The following is a 23193-nucleotide window of genomic DNA, read 5'->3' as shown; positions in this document are numbered from 1 at the left end:
CAGGGATGACAGTGTCACATCGGTAAGGGGAAAAACTCTGAGGGAAAGGAGGCAGAGGAGGCGGATCTGTCTCCTGTGTCCTGAATAGAACTCTTGCACCAGGGCTCACCTTCTCTCTCCAGAGTGAAATGCTTTTTGCCTAGTGATTTAAGAAATAATAGTCCCCAAACACATGTGCGCTTGTACGCTGCTGTGTGTGTGTTTGAGACATATAAAACCTTCCTGAGTACTGAAATTTTTAAGGATAATATTTGTAATAAAAATATCTCACTGTCCCACAGTCGTACAAATATTGTCCTTTAACCTGTGAAAGAATGTAATGAAAGATCTCAAAGTATTTTAAGCATATTAATGAAATGTTACAGTGATCCCCAGGCAGTACATGCTTATACGTTTACTGTGTACTCCACAAGGAGACATGGTAAGCCCTGCTCTAAGCTGCCTCACAGTTTTCTGTAGTGAAATATGTTTGACTTCTTTCTTTACTATTTGGAAGGAGAACTCCAACACCGAAATATTTTGTAGGAGCACTTTGAAACAGGATGAGGGGAGAGAAAGAGCTTTACGTTTTGCTGGCATACCATAGTTCTGTTCTGTCACAGGAAAAATAAATAAATAAAACCCAACAAATTTTCTCGTCGGCAGTTTGTATAGCAGCACCTTTGTTTCTGACGGTGTAAAAGGAAACTCAGCTTGTGGCAGACATGTGATATGTCAATTCATTTCTACTATATTAGCAAGAAGCTACACACACAAGACAGATTTATCAAGTTATCTGATAGCCTAAGAGCCAAAAATTCCTCTTCCAGCTCCCTTTTCTCCTCTCTGGTTTCCTCCATACACATACACATGCACAAATAAAGGCGAATCTGCCACTCCCGCAAGCATAATATTGCAAAATTCCGCAGTTTTATTGAAGGTGTTTATCATAAAGCATCCTTATCTGTTATCTGCTTATAGAGGAGGCTTTGGTATATTATTTCAGAGTAATAGCTGAGAGCGAGTTAAATTGCATTAACCTTTAAAGCTGGCATTAATGGGTAACCGTGTCATGAGGCTATATTACTATACAATTTCCTTTTCCTATTCTTATTCTGGCTTTGTAAATGGAGTATTTTTTGTTGCTGGTGCCAGCCTTACATCACATGCTGTGAACTCTACATGCAGTGCCCATTCTCTGGGGAAACACTCTGCTACAAAAAGCGTAGGACTTGCTTTTCTTTGATGCTAGCAGGTGAGAAGGCAGGATCTCGTGACTGATGCTATGCATTTTGTCCCTTGCACAGTCAATAGGCTATTTGGTATATACTCCACACCTATGTTTTTGACCAGAAATATGGTAACTTCAGGGCTAGAATGCACTCAGGGCCTGAAGCTCTTAGGTTAGGACTCATTCTTGGATGTATCAGTGCAGTACTTGAGAGACTGGTTCTCTCCCTTACTGCTGCAAAAGGCTGTCAGCAGTTTTCTGGGAGGGAGAGTTTTACCTGTGGGGATTAAACGTATGAACTCTACTATGTCTCTGTTACTCTGACAGGGAAGACTTCTGTACAGTATTCAAAGCATATAAGCCCCATCTCTTAACAATTTACCATGAACAGTGAGAGATAGTGCTACTCCAGAACTGTTATGGCGTAAATGGAACCTGAACATGGCCTACCAGTTATCATGTACTCACGCCCGTGTATTAATTATACACGTAAAATTGCTGTATTTAAGAATTATCAGAATAATTTATCACTTTCAGAGAGCTGTAATTGCAAAAACAGCATAGCCATTTGTCAGCAGTTTCAGATGGAAAGGAGTAGGCTGAGGGAAGGCAGCAGCCTCTCTGATCATGTTTTGATTAGGAAGCCTCTTTGTCACAGATCTGACTTGTGGACTCTCCTCCTCCTCACAACTCTTTGAGCCTTCTTCACAATCTGTTTATCCGTAGAATGCCTGCACCTGACTCACCCATGGAAGCTCTTCTCAGCTTTGAAAGGAGAGCTAACATGACAAGTCTGTGAAGGACATATTTCCACATAACTCAGGCCAAGCTTCTGAAGACACACAGATGAGCTGCAGCGCTCTTCAAGCCTTTCACAAACTGGGAGCCATCAGATCAATACCTTGCTTACCAAAGAGACATTTGTCTGACTAAGGGGAACAGGTCTCAGATGAATTTTAATACTCCTCAGATAAATGCTTGGTAAGAGCAGACCTATACGTGGGACATGCCTTGGGTGATGCAGAAGAGGTGTATGTTATTTGGCTACCATGGAGATGAGTACAACATAAGAGCCTAAATAGATGAGAACATGTTTTGTTTTGAAGCACTGTTGCAATAGAGGTGCGTGTTAAATACAGAACTGCTAGTTTCTTGCCAAAAGCTAACGTTAGTTGTTTAAATTAAAACTGCATTTAACACACAACTTAAATAAATTCTTTCTTTCCTCTTTTCTGTGTTCCTTAAAAGGAACCTGCTGCTTCCTGAGCTCCCTCTGAGAGCACACATGCTGTGCTGCCCGTTTAAGCAGAGCAGCACAGCCCCTTCTCCATGGCTGATCGGCAAAGCTAATGAATGCAGACTGCAGAGGAGACCAAGGCTTTTGGGTGCATCTAGCTTTTTTCTTTCTCATGAGTCCTTTTTGAGACCAGGTTTATGTTCACTAATGCTTCTTTTCCTTCCTCCTCAGAAAAGTCTGCCACAGCCCAAATCTGGGTAACCACATTAAACCATCAAGCTGTAGAGATTTACCATCATATTGCAATTCAACTTAGAGTATCTGAAAGCTACTGTAACATTTCTGACTGGCCTGGGACTGTGAAGTTTTGGGCAGTTGTGGAAGACATGCCATCTACTGTCTGACCCATTTTTTTCTGGACCTATCAACACAGAGCCCTAAACGAATCTATCAGAATACCTTACTTTAAAAATTTCAATTCAAACAGCAAAGATTCACCCTATTAGCTTCAGAGGTGTGAGTTACAAGCCCCAGGCTGTCAGACAAAAATAGGCGCACACATACTTACAAATCAGTAAGCCCCTGAGTTAGAGGAATGACTCTGGGCCAGCAGCTCTACAGACGGTTTTGAGGCAACGTGTTGCATTCACAGACAGTAATAAGGATCTCTCTCTCCCTAAGGAAAATAAAGAGAAAAAAAATTACAATCATTGGTAGAAATTGTGTTGATTTTTCTTAATGATAAATGAAGCGAAAATGTGGATGAGGATGATGGATGCCGCCAGTCAGAGTTCTTCTGGTTACAGCAGCCAGTGTCTCTTTATGTACCCGTCTCATGAAAGTGGCAGGATATTTAAAAAGCAAAAAAAGAAAAAAAGAAAAAAAAAAAGAAATATGCTAAAATTAAAATGGAGAAGAAAAAGTCATTTCTCACATTTAATGGCATAATGAAGTCTTTTTAATGTAATTTTCTTTACTCTTCTGATTACATATTCACAAAGAGGATCTTCACTTCTATCTTTATTAGGCACCGTGTTTGTCATCATTATGGGTTAAGTATTTTCATAAACATTTGATGAATATTAACCATTTAAAATAAAAAATAACAGTTTATTCTCAGTGCAATGACGGCTGCACATGGAGATATTAATATTAGAGCAAGTCATATGAAATTACGCACCCTGCAGTCCCATCCCTGTGTACAAGGAAGCAGTGCAGAGGCTGAGAGATGAGAGACTCTCAACCAGTTGAACCTGCAGAAGTGCTTGGAAAGCTGGATCCTAGCTAGACCTATAACCCAGGCTGACAGTAATAACTAAGACTAACAAATCTCCCTGTCAGAGACTTGGTGCCACTGGGTCCCTTCTGTAGGTCACAAAATAGCTAGCTGTTTATTTGCTGCTTTCCTAACACTCCTGAATGTGTTTGCTGGGACCTACCCAGCAAAGCCTTGTTAGCTTATATGCCATCTCTAGTTGGTCCAGTTGCCCTAACAAATACATTTTTAAACACACCCTGTTCTCTACAGTAGGAGAATGGCATTTTAAAACAAACAGTCCCAAAGCCAGGTGCTCTAGAAAGAGGAGGAGGAATGAACATCATGAAAGAAGGTCCATCAACAACAGGACGACTGGAGCTGAGTGAAAACACAACCTGGTTAATCTGTTTTTAAATAACACAGAAAAAATACAGACAAAATGTTTCAGGATCTCTAGAGCACCAGTTAAAATTTCAAAACAGTGATATTTCATTTTGATCCTTTTATTAAGAAGATTTTATTACTGACTGAGTCATTTCCATAGAAGAAAACAATAGCACATACTATTTAAATATTGCCTGACCTCTTTCTTCCCCCTAGGCTCTGTTTCTTTTGCATCTCTTATCCATTTTCCTTCCCCCAGTAAACAAAATAAAACATCAGTGATAACATCCTAATTCTAAGGAAACACAAGAAAGCCTAATTCTGACAGAAGGCCGTTGCAACAAAAATACCTGACCTGCTTCTCACAAAGCATCCCTATTTCTCTTCTTATCCAGAGGAAACAGGAGGCAGCCCATATCCCTAAGGCTTCCCCACCTGTAAGCCAAGCAAGTGTTGGCTTATTCTTCCCCCGTGAGTGCCCATGCCAGCACTAACTCAACACAAAAGCAGGCAGCCATGGAGGCAATGTTTTTCTTTTCTTTAGTTAAATAAATAAATAAGTGAAATAAACACAGAGCATCATGCAAAAGGGAAAGGAAATAGGCCTACCTGTGGATCTTATATTGACCATCCCCACCACCCCAAAGCCCAGAGCAGCATTTTCAGTGCTGTCAAACATTATTAGAAGGTCAGATGTGGAAAGGAGTATGGGGTTAATCTTTTTTTTTTTTCTTTTTTTTTCTTGCCTTTTTAGACATAAACTGGGTCAACTTAATTAAATCCTGTACGCAGGAGACCCACAGCAGGAACCTAAAGAGCCAAGGGCCCAATTCTAAAGATCCTGACTCAGCCCTGAGTGGAGAGGGTTAACATCAGAATTACCAGTGGATGTTTAATTAGGATTTGAGAGATGGGGATTGAGCATTAGGCTCGGGTTTATTTAGGGCTCATGTGTGCTCAAGCACCGAGGTAATTTTACATTGTACTTCGCAGTGCCCTTCGCGGCACTCAGCTGAGAGCTACAGTGGCTGCTGCTGGAGTAAAAGCTCCACCTGGAGACAGCAGGAGCATGCCGGCTTCCCTGCCTGCTCACAGCAGAGGATACCGGCAAGGATTTGCTGCCTGAGCAGGGGGCTCAGGAGGCCTCAGCCTTGGAATTGCCATGTCTCTCACTCTCCTGCTATGGCCCAGACATTTCCCTTCCTTCCAGCACTTAGCGCTGCTTATTCACAGACCCCGTGGGGAACCAGGAGGTGCAAAGAGGGAATGTGAGTGACTGCAGGTCTGCAACAGGGGCACCAGGGAGACAGGAGTGGAAAACTTGAGCAGAACCTCATGAGTTCAAACCCACTGTCACCTGCAGCTACAGAAAAGGGTTTTCTAGGAAAATAAAATCAGATCATAGAATCATTATGGTTGGAATAGTCCATCCATCCATCCATCCATGCCTTTTGACCACTCTAGACCATGTCCCTCGATGCCACACTTGCATGTTTCTTGGACACCACCAGCAACTGCACCACCTCCCTGGGCAGCTGTGCCACTGCCTCACCTCTCCTTCTAATGCCCAACCTGATGTGATTCTCTGCTTTGGTATGAAGCTTGTTTTCCTGCCTTTCTGCCTAGTTTGCATCTTCTCAACTGACTGCTCTCCCTAAAAAGCTGTTGAGTCACTGGTATTGTGGGATGAGCAAGGAGGCAAGACAGCTCCTCAGAACCACTCACCCATCTGTGTCTGGGTTGGATTTGAAATCCTCACCCTTAGGAGAAGTTTGCATCATGATATGAAGTTTCATTGCCAAAACTGAAGCACAGACTGGTAGTCAGCCTCAAGCTTGTAAACGCTGCAAAGCAAATATATCCTTTCTGGCTTCTGACTTAGGCACAGGGAGATTTCCCAGTAACTGGAATCCCGTTGTCCACATTGCCAAATTGCTGGTGCAACCTCTGCTCTGCTTTTGGCTGAGGCCAGACAATAGCATCCCAGATTGCTCCTAGACACAGCCTGTGGTTTGGCATGGGCAGGAGTCCTTTCCAGAGGAAAGGAGAGCATTGTTAAATGGCAGCAGGGCATTGCAAGCCAAACAGCTTCACTATCAGGAAAATTTTCTGAGGTGTATCTAATTCCTTGGCACATAAGCAAACTATTTCAATGAAAGTCTGCTCAGGATCACGCTGTCAATATTAGGGCAATCCTCTGCAGAGGCAAGCTTTCTCCAGCCACACTGAGCTCCATAAACTGGCTCCTTGGCTTCAGTGAGGCCTTTCAAACAGGGAAAGAATGAGCAGATGCAGTTTAGGTTAGTAGTGGAACAAAGATTCTAAGATATGTAGAAAAAAAGCCCTTCATGCTGTTAAAAAGATGGTGCCATTGAGTTTGGCTGGCAAGAGCTAAGGTAACAAGAGAGGTGTTTAACTATGGTTTGCATGCCCCTGCCAAGCAAGCAGAGCTCCTTATCTCTAAGTATTCTAAAGCTAGACTGGTTTGTTATTAGGAGAAACCAAGCCCCTGCACGTTATTAGCCAGCAGATGGTATATAAATGTGATGTCAGGAACCAATCTAACACGACCCACGGCAAGGAGGAGGATGATTAAACAGGGAAATGAAACAGAGCTGAGGAATGTCACAAAAGAGTCAGCACAGAGGGACTCAGATCCCCAGGAACACGGGGGCTTCAGACTGCACATCTTTGCCAAGTTAAAAAGCAAGAAGTGAGTCTGTAAACAGAGCTGACCATAGGGGATAAAGATGAAATGGAAGCAAGCTTTTTTACTATCTCAATCAGGGAGGAAAAGTGACAAGAATTGACTGAGATGCTGAAAAGTGAGTGATATGCTATTGCCAAAAGAACGCTCAAAACAGTGTAACAGCTGATAGAGGTACTGAGCGTTGTGAACCTAGACAGAGTAAGACTTCAGAAACACCTCCGAGTTAAAGGAAAAAAAGAAACAACCAACAAACTAACTGAATGCTTTCAGCAACAGAAAAGGGAGCAGATGTCAGTGCTGAGAGCACCAGACTCACAGGTAAATTTGGGGACTGCCAGCAGTGACGCCTAGTGAAATCAGTAGGTGTGTTTCTCCTCTGGAATACAAATACAATGGGGGTTTTCCTTACCCCAGAGTGCTCACAGCAACCCCCACCTTGCTCTGAATTCATGTAGGACAAAAGGTGTCCCTCAAAAATTAAGCTCAAAATTCTGGGCTAAAATGTCTCATTCTCCTCTATCCCCCTCACATCTATGCAAGAGACAGGGTGTTTCCTCTACTTTCTCACTGTTTATCTACTCCAATAACCATGTCATTTCCAAAAACGTTGTCCAGACTCAATCCAGTAATTACTGTGTTTGTCGTAATCAGAAGCCTACATCAGATTTCTCCCAGAGAGAGTAACAGGTAATTCTCCATATTCAAGGAATCATAGAAACAGAGAATATCCCAAGTTGGAAGGGACCCACAAGGCTCATTGAGTCCAACTCCTGACTCCACACAGCACCACCCAAACCCAAACCCTATGTCTGAGAGCTGTGTCCAAACACTCCTTTCACTCCAGCAGCTCAGTGCTGAGCCCACAGCCCTGTGCAGCCCGTTCCATGCCCACCACCCTCTGGTGCAGACCCTAGTGTCATGCAAGAGCATCTGCAGAAGACCCTCAGATCTGCATACAGCAACCCAGAACCACTCTCAGCACAGACTCGAGAGGAAGTTCTTCCACTGATGCTGAGTGTATTTTTATATGTTCCTTCACACATACATACATTGTAATGTATAATTAATGCTTCTGAAGTGCATTTTTTAAATTATTATTATTTATATATATTGCACGTTATTTTTATTTTTTCTTACAGCATCGCCCTCTTTCTTTAGCATATGCTGTTGGCTTCCTTATTTTCTCGTCACCATCTACTATCTTCTGCCCGCCTTCAGTGTAGGCCACACTCCCACCTCTCTGCAATACATACCATTCCTTCTGTCTCTCTTTTCTTCCACCATCTCCTTCCCTCCCTCCTCAGTGCTGGCCACCTCCCACCTCTCTCTCTCTCCTGTCAGCAACAGTTTATCGGCAGTTGCAGTCTCATCTATCAGTCCAATTCATCTTCCCCTGCAGCCTTTGGGGTAGAGCGAGAGGAAAAACCACAAGCTGCCTTCCTAAAGAAACCGGTGGCAGCCAGGGGCATTAATATGAGAAGCTTGGGAAGGTGTCGTTTTTCACTCAAGCTGACATTTAAGCTGTTTCATAAATATGAAATCAAACTAAGGGCCCAGATGGGCCTTCACCCCCTCCTCCTTTAACTAAGAACGGCTGTGATACTCCCTTCACCAGTTTAAAGCAAAGGGATGACAGGAGCAAATCCCTTGAGGATGACGGATGGAAGGAGTGACTGTTCACAGTGATAGCACCTGTGATGTTTACATTCGTTTCAGTGCAAAGCCACCAACGCATACAGGAGAGCCATCAGTCACTATTGGTAGTGGCAGGTTGTCCAAGGTGGGATTTCTCTGTGAATGCACAGGGCAATGGGGTGGATACTTTCTTTGCTACAGAGAGAATATCTCTCCCTGCAAAGGAAAGCGGAACTGTTTTCATGAGCAGTTCTACTAGTGCTGCAACTCTGTTTACTCATCCACATGGAACCTGATTTTAGGAGAGAAAGAGGTATAAATCCCTGTTCCTGGCTTGCTTTATGAGTGTGGCCTGCTTATACCACCCTAGTCTCTGTGCATCATGGTGTACAACACCTTGAGGGCACATCCCAGAGAAACAGCAGTTTGGGGAGGAATTTACTAGACCAGCTATAAGGGCTGTAACCCTTTATATATGCTTCCAGGTATCACTGGCAGTCAGTGATACAGCTCCTCATGATCTAGGCATTAACTACAACTGCCTTGAAATTTCTTGACAGTTTATACATGATACAAAAGCAGAAAGTGACATCACAAGGCACTGAGCTCTTGATCTCACAGAGAGACATGCTGAACAGCCTCATCCTTCAACATGGAGTGCTCATAGCACCTTATGCTGTCTGATCCTAATGCAGTCCTTGAAAGGCTATGCTTGGGCTACTCCTCTGATGGACAGATCAATCTAATTCCCAGTACAAGTTTGGCTGACCAGTTCTATGAGAACAGTGAACTTCAGTTCAAGCAGCTCATCTCCCTCCCTTCTATTTGATCCAGTTATGTGTTTGCAGAGAATAATGGTCTCCTCTCAGTTTTCATCTGACTAGACCAAACATGGCAGGCTTATTTCTTCTGACATAACTGGTTAACCATTATCCTGATTATACTGGCATTTGCACCAGTTTTAATTCTTCTCTCTTGAAAAAGACTGACAAGAATGATGACCAGCTCTTCCAGGTGATGTCTATACCATCTTCATACAACAGCTGTGGTATTGCTGTGTTTCTCATGTATGTTCTAACGTATGCTTGCACATCCTAAAATTTCATTTACCTCTCACCAATGGCCATTTCAAGTTGTGAGCTCATACTTGTACTGTGATTGACTGGTACAAGCAGGTCTGTCTCCTGTTTTCTTGTTTCAAACTGATAAGCTTTCAGTATGAAGGTGAAACTCTCACTCATGCTGCCCAAATCTATGGCCTTGATTTCCATACTGCTGTGTTCCCTCACATCACTGTTAACCCAGTCCTTACAATACCCTGTGTGATACTGAAGTGTTTCCAGACATTGATGATGCTGCCTCTTAAAGTTAACTCATCCCTAAGTTTAGGCCTGTTGTTGTCCCTGAAAGCATGGCCACCATGACCAAGTCTTAAGAACTTACCTAGCCATGTCCTCCCAGCACTGCTTCCTTTCCTCTGTTTCACCAGTTCCTTAGTCACCTCACAATTCTTGTACTAATCCTCATCTTCTCTCATTTAACTACTGATTTCCCAGGAGGTACCATACCGGATTTTAATGAAGTGCAGATAGAGGAGATCTACTGCATTTCCCTTGTCTAGAACATCACTTACTTTATCAAAGACAGATATCAAGTCAGTCTGGTACAATCTCTTTCTGATAATGGCATGTTGCACTATATCCCATTTTATATTCCATGTCTTCAATTATTCTTTCTGACATAATTTGTTCTGAATCCATCTATGCCCTTGAGGCCAAAATAACAAGCCTGCAGCTGCCTAGATCACTCTCCCTCCCTTTCTTAAATATGGGTACTACATTTGCTATTATCCAGGCAGAAGAACCCCCGAGTGATTGGATAGATTTATTAAAGAAACCATGTACCAGGCCTGTGATTTCATGGACCAGTTCTTTTAGCATGCTGGGGAAGATGATTTCCCAGCTTCCCTGGCTTGAACACTGTACGGTCTCTGAAACGTTTCCATCTTGCATGCAATTATTGCCCTTTCAGTATATTTATTCCCATTAGTCCACCTGACTTTGCCCCACACTCTGTATTACTGCTTTTAGGGGCAAAGTATTCTTCTTGTTTAGAGCTGTGCAATTTTTTCTCCTATGTATAGAGTCTCTACCAGTGAGTTTTTGTTTTATTTTGATTTTTATTCTGATTTTTTTGTGTTTGTTGTTGTTGTTTGTCTGTTTCATTTCCTTTGCAGGGACTAACTCAGTTTGACTTATGGCAATTCTCACTTCATCCCTGCACTTCCTGACCTCCCAAGACATACCTTTCTTTGTTGCTTAATCTCCTTTCCAAGGCTGCTTTGATGTGCAGGCAGTTATCAAGAGCAGCAGGCTGCTGGGGGGTAATAAAGGGTCACAGACCTATTGCATGTTTGGCCTATACCTAGAGCTGCAGAGTTAGCCTTGCTGTGATTACCTACTCAGACCAGGTCAGGGTGGTAGCTACTACCACAGGAGTATGCCCTCCAAGCAACAGGAGCTTCTGGTCCTGTCTTCTGCTTCTCTGAATGACAATCAGAGGAGAAAGGCAGACTTTTCTCACAGTCTCCTACCAGTCTAGTTTCTTTGCTTCCTGTTTCTGAAGTCACAATTCCCCCTTTCAAAGGTGCTACCACTAGCAGCATCCTGAAAGATGCAGATGGGCAGCTGCCCTGGCATCAAAGTAGAAACAAGATACTTTTGTAACCTCTCAGAAGATGAGGGCAGGGGGAAAATAGAGGCAAATCTGTATCTTGAGATTACATTGGTTGACAGGGTACCAAGTAGTGGAGGAAGAGTGGAAGACTCCTTTCTCTGTCGTTCACTGAAACCTTCTGTAGCTCCTCTGCAGCCTCCCAGCCTCATCCCGTCTCCATTCGCCTCCCATCTGCTCTGTGATGCCACCAGAAATGGCTTCATTACCCTTTGAAGGGAAGGCAACTTTTAGAATGTTGTTAATACTGTAGAGAATTTGCTGTTTCTGCCCTGCTTTGCTCCTTCTAGACTCTCTGCTTCTGGGTGAGATGTTTTTTAAAGTTAACCTTTTAAAATAAATTGGCTGTTCATCTCCTCCAAGTTTGCTCCCTTTTCCTAGGATGCAAATTCCAAATGTTTTTGCACTATTCAATTAAATATGTTCCTACTGCCCTCTTTTAAAGTCTCTGAGTTTCCAGGTCCAGCCGACTTACTGATTTCTCTGCTTGAACAAAGTTTGCCCTTTGGAAATAGAAAGAAACTCTCAGTTATGATTCATTCTTATTTATCCAGCTACTCAATTTGAACTGAACCATATAGCTGTAGGATTTGAATGGACCTTGAGAGCTCACATAGCCCATCTCTGCCCCAAGCAATGATCTGCTGTCCAGACCTCCATCACTCCTGACAGGCATGTGTTTAACCTGCTTTTGTAAACCTCCAAAGGCAGACTCCATAATCTCCCTAAGCAATCCATTCCTTATATTACTCCCCTTACCCTCCAAAAACATTCCCTAATGTCTCATCTGAATCTCTTTTCCTGCAATTTTAGGCCATTATTACTTGTCCTTTCTACTATAGGCACAAAGAAAAGGTTATTGTCTTCATAGTAGCTTCCTCATTCCTCATAAACACTTTCATTCCTCTCTTCACAGACTAAGCAGCTCATTCAATCTTCCCTCACTGGTTGTGGTTTCTACATTTTTGAGCATTCCTGTTTTTCTGTTCCGGACCGAGTCCAAGAGAGTCATATCTTAAAATGCAGCATCCATAACCTGATCCCCCTCAGACTGAATTTAAAACAGATTACGTCACGTATCTTACATGTGACAGTGCTACTTACTTATACATCTTGGGATGATGTTTGCTTTCTTCACAAGAGCTGACTTACTATTATTGACTCAGGCATTTTGTGATCTGCAGTAACCCTCCAGATCCTTCTCAGCAGACCTATACCTGGTCACTCCCATCTTGTGCTGTTACTATTGCTTGATCCTCAGCACAACACTTTGTACGCATCTTCATTGATCTGCATCCCATTTTTTGCAGGTATTTTCTCCAATCTGTCTAGATCATTTTGAATTTGAATCACATCCCCTGTAGCATGCACACATGTATTCAACAGGGTATTCTAACATTTATTAAGGGCATGCATTATTCCATAACCTCCATTATCAGTGACCATAGAATCTAACTTGATGGATCCTTCTAGTCAGCCAGTGAATCGTTGATAACTGCTTTACAAGAATGGTTTTCCAAACAGTTTTGAATCCATATCATAGTAATTTTATACACGCTGCATTTCTCCAGACTGCTAATGGAAGTCTCACATGCGGCAGTGTCAAAACCTAACAAGTCAAGGTGCTCTGTCGTTATCTACAAGACTTGTTACCTGTCAGAGTAGGAAATCAGGTTGGCTTTATACAATTTGTTCCTGACAAAATCAAATTGCCTGTTATTTACCATGTTGCTATCCAACTCATGATCAATCTATTGTTAGGTTCCATATAAAGCTCTCCTGTAAAATTCTTTCTGCTAACTGAAATCAAGGCTAGAATAGCAGCACTCTGATGGGTCTCAGTGATTATTTGGTGATGAAGTCTTTTAGCTATCACATTCAAGAATAACCAGTCCCTACTTTTATTAATAGCATCTATTTTACAATCTAAATTTCAGAAAATACAGTCTTCTAAACTGACATAATTCCTAGTTATTTTTCTCCCTCTCACACACAGGTTACAGCGATTTATGATCTTCAGACACCCAAGGGTAATAAAGACAGCATTTTCCCAGTTCCTCCCCAAAGCAATTTTGACCCAAGCCAATTCCATTTGAGCTTTGCTGCTACTTATTTGCCCACCATATCCTTAATCTCTCAACTAATTTAATGTTTGTTTCTGTCTTTCCCGAAAATCACCCACCCTTCAATACCTGTTTTCTAGTCTTCACTACTACTCTAACGTGTCTGATGATTCTATAATAACCAGTTCATAACAAACAGTTATCTTGCTCTGATTTTCATGTGCCTTGAATGCACCTTGGCTGTTTCAGTCTAATGTTGATCAATTTCCCAACTAAATAGTGTACAAACATTTCCCCAAAATATCACTGATTTCACTACTGTTCCTGCTGGCACTTGTACTCTCATTTTCCTTGCTTTATTTCTTCTTTTTGCTACACATTCATCTATTCCTGCATATTTTTTTACCCCATGTTGCTATTTCTGTATAATGAATAAAGAAGTGAACACAGGGACATGTATTATACAAGCTTATCCCAAACTACCATTCTATTTCCTAGACCAAGATCTTACTTACTTACTAATTGTGTTACATCAATGCCAGAAATCATTCTCTCAGGCACAGAGGAGTCTCTCCCTGGAGTATGGCTATTCTTTTGGGAGCATGTCTCAGTGGATGGGCTGTCTGAAAACCTTCCTGGTAATATCAGTCTTGTGACAGCCTTTCTTATACTCTCTGTGCATGCAAGAAATTGCAAGTTCATTTGAGCTGCAATTCATTCACTGCCCTGAGGATTTTCCTTAGCATGGCACTGATAATTTTTACCTTCTCTGAAAGGATTCTGGAAGTAACACCTGTCCTGGAGTGAAGGACAGTCACTTTTTCAAGGGATGTCCTTTGGGTTCAAGTCTTCATAGTGGGATTCAGTACTGGATGCACCAGGGACCAAAGGCCAACAATATAACCATTGAAACAGAACAAAGTCACTGGTCCAGGTCTGTCTGTGGTAGCGCACAGCATGTCATTCAAAGACCACGTTTCCAAAGATGTCTAAATCGTCAGAGTGAGCAACTTTGTATGCTGTGACCCAGAGACAGCAGAAGCTGTCTAAACAGGAGGACACAGCAGTTGCAGAAGAGCATTCAGAGGATGTTATGTCCTTTGGCTCGGCCCCTCATGATCCTTGCAGTCTTGCAACAAACTGTACATCAGATGAAGGGGAAGAGACAGTTGTTCTAGCAAATACAGAGCAAGGAAGGAGGAAGGGGAAGGTCTGGAGCATTTCTCCTGTGTGAGAGATGCCATTCTGTGGATGTTTTTCTACTCTGTAGCCTCACTCTGAGAGGTGAGTGGACCGAGAAATTAAAGCATCCCTTAGAAAACAGAGCAATCCTTTGGGACTGGTGGTAGAGTGCTGTCCTCATTTCCTAATTTATCTGCTGCAATTTTTTTTCTGTTTTCTCTCAGTTTCCCCTGTGAATGTGTCCCCAGCTATGCCCATCTTTTTTCTCTCCTGCACATTGGTTGATTATTTTGCTACTCCATCATCTGCCTCTTTCTTCATTATAGTCTCCAGTGCAGCATGCTTGTTGTCAACTATATTTCTCCTCCATCAGCTAGTTCCTTTTTCTTCTCAACTAGACTACAAGCAAGGTCCTTCCATTCCATTGGGATCATGAGTCGGGAAGGCACAGAAAGCTACCTAAGCCTTGTGAAAAAATGTTTTACTTAATGGGAATGAAGATGGGAACGGATCTGGAGAGAAGTTTGTGATAATGTGGAGAGAAAAGTGTACAGCCATCCAAAAGGTCTTCTTCAAAAGCTCAGACGTTTAGGACATCAAGAAGTTTTAAAAGCAATTATAAATATTCTTGAGGGGAAATTAAAGAAGAAATTTTCTCTCAAAATGCCTAGCCTCACAGCCTGTTATAATAAGATATTATTACAAATCAGCAAAAATGACACAAGATCTCCTGAAATGTAGTTCAGCAAGGGAACTATGTTATAATCCTGCAGCACCTGGAATGTGACATCCACAATTAAAAAGAGAAGGAGGGGGGAGGGAGGGAGAAATAACAGAGCGAGCTAGGGCCCCAGAGACATGCTGTTAAAAAATTATATTTAGAATCTCCAAATCTCCAAGGAACAACAGACATAGGAGTCAATTATACTGCCTCAAAGGGAGGATTTCAAATACTGTACCTAGTGGGAAATCATGACTCCCCGTGTGCTTGTGGCTCCCATTTCACAAGTAAATCTCTATCACTTTGGCTTGGTAGCTCTTTCAGGTAAGGAGGAAGTATATCAAACAAATGCGTGTACACCTAACACACCGATTCAAGAGATCTAAACAGAATTTGGAATCTCTGCCAAAGAAAGTTCTACAAGATCAAGTTTGTCTCTGTTTTAAAAAAAAAAAAAAAAGTAAAAAAGGAATAAAAAACAAACAATGTATAGAAAGAAGCTCTTCACTGTAGGTCAGTAAGTAAGTTCAGCCTGTGTTTTAACTTCACTACACTACATTCCACCAATACTTTAAAGGAGAAAATAGGAATCTAAGTAAGAAGTCATAAAAAAAAAAGCCTAAATGAAACATTTCAACCTCCTGGAAGTGCTGATGTGTTTTCTGAGTGAAATTTCATCAAATGGGGCACATTTCTTCGGACCCTGAAGCTTTCATAAAAATCAGCCTTTACAAATGGAAAATTGCTAGAGAAAGAAGAAGGGAAGGAAAAGAAAAGAGCACAGCAGCTCTCCTATTGCTTTTCTAACCTTCAGCACTGGAAGTGCATACAATCACTTGTGTCTAAACAGCCTTCTAGGTGTGAGGAGCAACTGTCTCAGCAGTTCCTCTGGGCAGACATCTGAGAGTATGCTCAAATTTGCACAGTCTCACTCTTCTGACCTACAGACCACTGCAGGTCCACAGCTTGCCTTCAAGAGCCTGTGTAAGATATCTAGAGAAACAATGTCTTTAGCCAGGTTTAGCTTGCTATGTCAAGGTGCACTTTCTTCTGGAAATGTTTGGTTGTTTCTAATTTTGAACAGTGTGGCTGTCCCCTGTACTGCACTGCCTCACAGGGTAGCAGAGGTCAAGACTGCCAGCGCCAAGCCTTGCTTTGCCTCAGAGCAGTGGAAAATGGACTGTCCATCCATGCAACAGCCCCAGGGAAGATCACCTCTGAGAAAAAGAAAAGCCTTCCAAAGTAAAGAGCTGACAGCTGCAGCTTCCTTTGAAAGCTGCTCGCTTTCCTCTGTCTCCAGGGCAAGCACAGATCTGAGGTTCTTCCTCCCTTTTCCTCCCCCAGCTAATCTACACTCTGTGTCTGAAGTTACTCTTCAGTGTGTTTCTGAAATCACTCATCCTCTGTTGCACAGTTAATATTGCCTGTGTTTCTGTAATGATAAATGCATTAACAAACGCAGCTCTCTGCCTATTGAACCTGGAAATCAGGGGAGTTGCAAATTCAGAGGATCAAACTCTTACATACCCTAGTTGCTGAGACTTTCAGTTATAACCTCAGTGAAACAACTGGGCAGTTGATAGATCAGATTCACCCCTCGTACTCAATAAATCCTGAACATCCTAGGAAAATCTCTGCAAGGATATAATCCACTGGCTGCTGAAATCTTTCCTGCTTCATTCAGGGGCAATAAAGTCACATCCCTCATGTTCAGAGAGAGATGTTTCACTACAAGTCGAGCAGTGATTAGTAACAGCAAAGAGTAAGACAAAAAACATCTCACTGTTCAGCAACCAGTGAGTGGACTATCAGAGAAGTCACTCTAGCTTGCACTTAGTTTACGATTTTAGAGTAGAAGAAAGATTGTTTACACTATGGACAGTGGGATTTGCCTGAGTAAATATGAGGATCTACACCGTAGAAATTTGCATCTGAGGAAGCCACGCTAAGCATCCCTTGTGAGTCAGTAAGGTTCAAATCAATATAACTAATGCTGTTTAGGGTGCAGTTCATCTTGTCCTAAAATAAACATCCATGTTTTATCTGCAGAAGTCCTGTCTTCAGTATCCATTAACAATAATGGAATTCAGATATTTTGCAGGAGAGTATCTAGGACATAGATACCTGCTTTGTAGATATCCATTGCTAAGTGAAACGAGTCCTTCCCTGCCTTCCTTTCTGAGCTGTAAATGGGGCCCTGCTAGGCTATCGGGGAATAGGCTTGCATTATCTGCACACAATTTGGGGACTTTGCTTCCATATCCACTCATAGCTAATGGTCTGTTCCATTAATTCTTAAGGTTAATGTGACCTTGTAAAGCTAAATAAGTGCATTTCTCAAATACAACGCAGCTAATATAAGCATGCACACATTTAGATATTTGTGAAATAAATTAACCCTACCTCTCTAACTCATTTCCCACTTTCCTTTCAGTGCCAAGATAATCCACTTAAATAGAGTTCCTAACCTTTCTAGAGGCACAAAACAACATGAAAAAGATTGAAAAACCCCATTGGCTGGCTCCTTCCCTGCTTGTGGAGTAAAAATAATAATTATTCCCTTATTAAAGCAAAAATTAAATATTTTCTAAGCTTTCATCCATTTTTTTGTCTTAATTATACCCCCTCTTACATAATAAAAAAATGAAATGTGAAACTTAATAAAAATAAACCAAAATTGATGCAAACAGAATAATTGGCAAGGCGTGAAAATACTGCTCGTATCCTGGAGACAGGCTGCGTTGTCTGTAGTTTCTTAATTTTCACTCTATTAAGGTTATTTCCTGTGACTATGGCTTCTTTTCCCCAGCAGCCATTCTAACACACAGTCACCCTTGTTTCCTTCGCATGCTCTGTGCGTGCTTCATTTCCCCTCAGAGATCAGGAAAAAACACCAACCCACATGTATGAAGTCCATTTGCCAGAGGTCTAGAGGTAGACACACAGGTCTCTGAGTCAAAGTGCACGGAATGGAGCAATGAAAATAAATTTCAAGCTGCAACATCCACATTACTAAAATATTTGCTCAAAAGCGCTCATACTGGCTATTTTCTACAAGAAACTGAGGTTTGAGGCAACACTGCATGCTAAAAACTTTGACATTCTAACCTGGAAAATGTTCACATCACCACTACACCCCAGCTCAGACCCAGATCTGGTTCTCAACTTACCCCTGATTCATAGCAATTTTTAACCAGGATAAATGCGCAAGTATATGAGAGTTCTGTGGTCAGATGTAGGATTTCTTCACTGCTTACTTTCTTCCCTTACTGGTGACACCTCTCCCATGCACCTCTATTAGTAGGAGATGTTTGTACAAACCACCAATACTATTAGGTGTACCCACCCTAATACATAAGCATCTGGAGAAAGTTTTGAACTGAACAGAGATTTTGCAGAGAGCTGTCCCATTTGGAAACAAAGAGCGTGTTTCCAAATATGCCAGGAATTACGTAAGTCCATATTAAAGTGATTTCACAATCACAGGGAAATTTTCATATTAAATAAGACTGCAGCTTTTCTCTTAAACTCAGACTGCTCAGCCTAAAATCACCTTAAAAAGTTTTGGAACTGTCTTTGATATCTCTACTTTCTTTACTGTTTCTCTCCTTGCTTCTGATTGGAACCAAAAAAGAAAGCATGGAAGAGTTAATTGGAAGTGGGAATTATCAGAGGTTCTATGATTCTCAAGCTCAAGTCTTCTGCCAGCGAGCAGACTCTGGCAGAGCAGACAAATCAACCTTCCATTGCTGTTTGTCCCACAGTAGCTGACACTTGGTATTGTGTCCATACGTGTGTGGCTTTTGGGAAACTAAATTATATTATTATTATTATTATTATTATTATTAATATTATTAATATTACTACTATTACCTAGATGCTTTGCATTTTCCAAAAGCCTTTGGGGATTATTTACAATCTCCTCTGGAAACTACTGATTTTATACAATACTTGTCTTCTGTTTGCATTCACAAGTTCAGAGAGAGATCTGATTCACATCCTGGTATTTGTAGTATAAATCTTTGGTGATCGGGCAAAAGATACTCTTCCTTTACTAGGCCTGTTTGCCAGCAGTCTTTCAGCCTTTGAGCCTCATGTCTGTGATATCAGCAGCCACCACTGTTTTAAAGAATTGGCAGTTATAAAATAGCTGGGCTGGTATTACTGAATCTATTTATTTTCTTTTTTCAAATGTTTTTGAGTATAAGAGAGTGTTGCTTTATTATCTTCTGCATGTCATTAGGAGCAGGGATGACTGGGTGATGGTCCAAAATGAGGGAAGGAGGTCTGAGTTCTACTAGCATTTCTTGCCATGGTGATGAGATCCAACAAGAAAGTACTTGAATTCTTTGCCTGCTTTCTGTCTTACACAGCATCCTATGTGACAGCCTGGTGGCTTTCTATGGCATTTTCAGTAGGTCAAAAATAGTAAATAAAGAGCTAGTGTTTGCTTGCAGTATAGACAGATTCTCTCTAATATTTATATTCTAATAATTTTCAACACAAAGGACTATACGCAAATGAGAGATGAGTACTATGGGTACATCACAACATACAGCAATGCAGACCTACGCAGAGAAGCCTGGTAGGAATTGCTTTTGGTTATAGGTGCAGATCTAACCATGATGACAAGTGGAATAAATGAACCAGTGAGGAGGCAGATTCTTTCCATTACCCAAAGCACAGAGGTAGCATAGAGGTCTTTTGCTGTAACACATTACGGTACATTAATTACCCATTGCTGTTCCTCCATCTTCCCCTGTGATGTTCTATCTCTTCACTAGTTTTTATTTTTTATTTACAGCAATGATGTAAAGCCAGTTGGGGGATAAGTAGGGCTTCTGTAGAAGGATCTATGTTAACATCTTGATGAAAACAAACTGAAGCCCAAGGCCTATGGTCATTCATTCTGCTGGACAATGGGAAAGGAATTCCAACCCAGCTTTTGCACTGTTTAACAAGGAACTAGTACTTTTCTGCATATAGGTGCTTCAAAAACAGAGGGAGAGTTTTGTGCTTTGATTAGTTGGTTAACCCCCACAGCTTACTGCCCTCACTATCAATAAATCACATGGAACCACAGGTCCAAAACTTCCTATCTATCTGATCCTTCACCTTGTGAGTAATGTAGTTCGCTGCCTCCAGCTGCCTGTTACCTTCATCTATCAGGTACTGATGATGACCGTAAAAATTGTAAACAGTTTAGGACACAACTATCTTGAAACACTTGAGAGTGATCTTATTGGGCTACTAATGCCCCCAACACTTTCCCATTATGCATCATTGAATCATTAGCAGCACCTTAGTTTGGCAGTGGTTATTTGTGGTGGTTACTCAGTACAACCTGGAGACCTGCACTAACCTTGGTTATGGCTACTACTATTCAGAAGTGCAGGTGGCAGAGAAAGATGAGGTAAAAAGGAAAACAGAGTAGAAGAGCAGGATGAGAACCATTTCCATGGGTTACTAATAAAGCCTATTTGCTTATGTTAACATGCCATAGGTCCTTAATTCTCCATACTCTACTGATATACTGTTTTTTATTTTCCTTCTCTTCATTTCTGTCCTGTATTTCACTCCATTTGTTTTTCAGTGTGCCTTATTCCATCATAATTCTATGACTCTATGATTCGATGATTCTGTGATTCTATGATTATTCCCAACTGTCTTCTCATCTCACTTTTTTCCAATATCCGTTTTCTCTTTCCCACCAGTCTCTCTGATTTACTCATTCCTAAAGAGAGGAATTAATATGTTCATAGCTACATGTAAGTGGGGGAAATACGTGGCACAATCAGCTCAGTTAATTCCCTCAGCTAAGGGAAATAAAGTGAATTTGGGATTGATGAAAATAGTATACAATCAAGTTGTGCAAGAGTGAAGGGAGATACGGTTTTGGTATCCATCCTAACTCAAGTTACTTTTCAAAACTGAAAGTAAGACACGTCCCATTTACAAAATACAGGAGAAGAAATATCAGAGCCTGACATACCCTGGACAACCAACTAATATTTGAAGAAAATAATATGGAGCTGGTTCAAATTCAGAAGAATTCTCTGACTTCATGAAAACAAATATATGTGTCAGAGAGTAGACCAAATGGTACAGACACTGTCTACTTACTGAAATTAACTGAAGTAGAAAGAAAACAAAGAGAAAGTGATAGGAAAAGAGAAAAAAGAGAATTCTTATTATTTTTTAATACTGATAACAAATTAAATACTATAAATTAGAGATAAAATGTCATATTCTGCCAGGAGTTATACCAGTGTGCAACAAAGGACAGAGCTGGGCCAACTGACGGCACAGAGATTTTTGCTGACCCCCTGTAAAGTTGAGTTTCTGCTGTCACCTTGTATTCATTTTGTTTCCTCCCTTCCCTGCCCTCCCCCAAGGCAAAATCCCTGAATCAGCCATTTCCGATCAAGACATTTGCCACTACACAAGCAAAATGGGGAGCTTTTGAATGCTTTCATGGCAGCTGTCCCACATCCAGCTAGTATATTTCAGCTGTCAAGAGGATTAAATATCGTCCTTTAAGCAAACTCATGAAAATGTAACAGCCTTGCCATTTTGTTGCTCTCAAGAAGAGTTCACCTCTTCCTGCAGCTCCTTCAACTCCTCCCTCTAGGGTCTGCAGGTACTCAAGACTCCAGCATCCAGTGAGTGACCTAAGAAAGGAGCAATCTTTCCAATGGACTCAGCCCCTGTTATGCTCTGGGAGGAGGCTGCCAGATTTTTGAATGCTCCCAGACCTCAGTGCTCAAGAGATGCAAGTACTGAGGGCTTCTGAGGACACTGCATTTCTGAACTAGTTGGATAAGCACAGTGATGCCAGAAAGCTCACACTGACCAGCAGTCGTACTTTTCTTTAGCCAAAAAGAACCTTAAAACTGGTTGGGATTGTTCAGTGTTATCCTACAGATCTCAGTTATACCTGAAATATCAAACGTTTAGATCTTCTAGGTCTGACTTACTTTGGGTGACAGTGGGGACTGCCAGCACAAAAGCAAACGCTACAGCTGAAAATTTGCCCCTTTAAGAACTTTGTTGTAAAATTCCAGAAAAGTCCAGCTGATAGAAAGGTTAAATGCCAGCTCCACTGTGGAATATTTTGTTTCAGTCTAATCGCACAGGGATTAATCTTCTGCACAGTTTCTAAATGCTGCCTAGACAAGTTGCTCAGTGCCTGTAGGAGCTAGGGACTGACTTTAAAAGATTATCTTAATGCTGTCTCCAATTCAGCATCCGGACATGTGCCTAGCATTCTCCCTTGAGCCAGCAGAAGTCCTCAAGGACATCACATTCACCGCTGCTGGAGAGAAAGCCTGCAAATATGATGACATCCTGCAGTCTGCCATGGGCCTGCCCAGCCACATCAGACTTGGCCATTAGTCCATTGTGAGACAGGGTATTCTATGCCCTGAAGGAAAGCAAATCTCACATGGAGTTACAGGCTTATGGTCTTGGAATCTTTCTGCTTCAGCTGATATATTGTCTAAATCTAAAACTTATTTAAAAACCTGTCTGGATGCGACGGCTTTTAATTAATCTTCTCTTAGTTTTTATACCATATAGTACCTTGAAGACGCAAGATCAATCACTGCTGTATTGTAATGTAGAGTTGGGAGACAGAAAGATAAATGAGCTATCAAGTTTAGCATTTTGATAGCTAAGTTTAATTTTAACTAGTTCGGGAACACACTGTAGATAGGTGGATAAAGTCAGCGTTAGGACCCAAGCTAGAGTCCACCAGAAAGGAACAGAAAGAGTTCCTTAGCGTCTGGTCAGTCTCATGTGAACGCTGGTGAGTGATATCTAAGCTGACATAGGGTATTATGTTAGCAAACATACATTTCTTATCCTTCAGCTGTATTGACATTTCAAAATCATAAACAATTTCTAAAAAAAAAATATAATCAAGCGGGCATAATAAAGATTGCACAATCAGATGGGATTCTAGCATAATATAGGGTACCTTTCTACCACACATTCTACAGCTTCTGTTCTGCACAGACTCACAAAGACAATGAGATCATTTATAATGCATAATATTAGGC

At 41.4% G+C, this 23193-nt stretch overlaps 1 long non-coding RNA gene across 1 annotated transcript in view; it reads right to left on the bottom strand.

The window, feature by feature from the left end:
• Positions 1–23193, bottom strand: part of LOC107320349 (uncharacterized) — a 68027-nt gene that overhangs the window by 30594 nt on the left and 14240 nt on the right. Inside the window, exon 2 of the long non-coding RNA XR_001558227.3 lies at positions 3016–3123. This is a non-coding gene — a long non-coding RNA (uncharacterized LOC107320349). The remainder of the gene's footprint in view (positions 1–3015; positions 3124–23193) is intronic.

This window comes from Coturnix japonica, chromosome 1 (assembly GCF_054131305.1).
Source record: "Coturnix japonica strain WE chromosome 1, WE-NBRP24, whole genome shotgun sequence".
Taxonomy (NCBI): domain Eukaryota; kingdom Metazoa; phylum Chordata; class Aves; order Galliformes; family Phasianidae; genus Coturnix; species Coturnix japonica.
The sequence above is the reverse complement of the archived record's forward strand: the minus strand, read 5'-3'. Positions and strand labels throughout refer to the sequence as shown.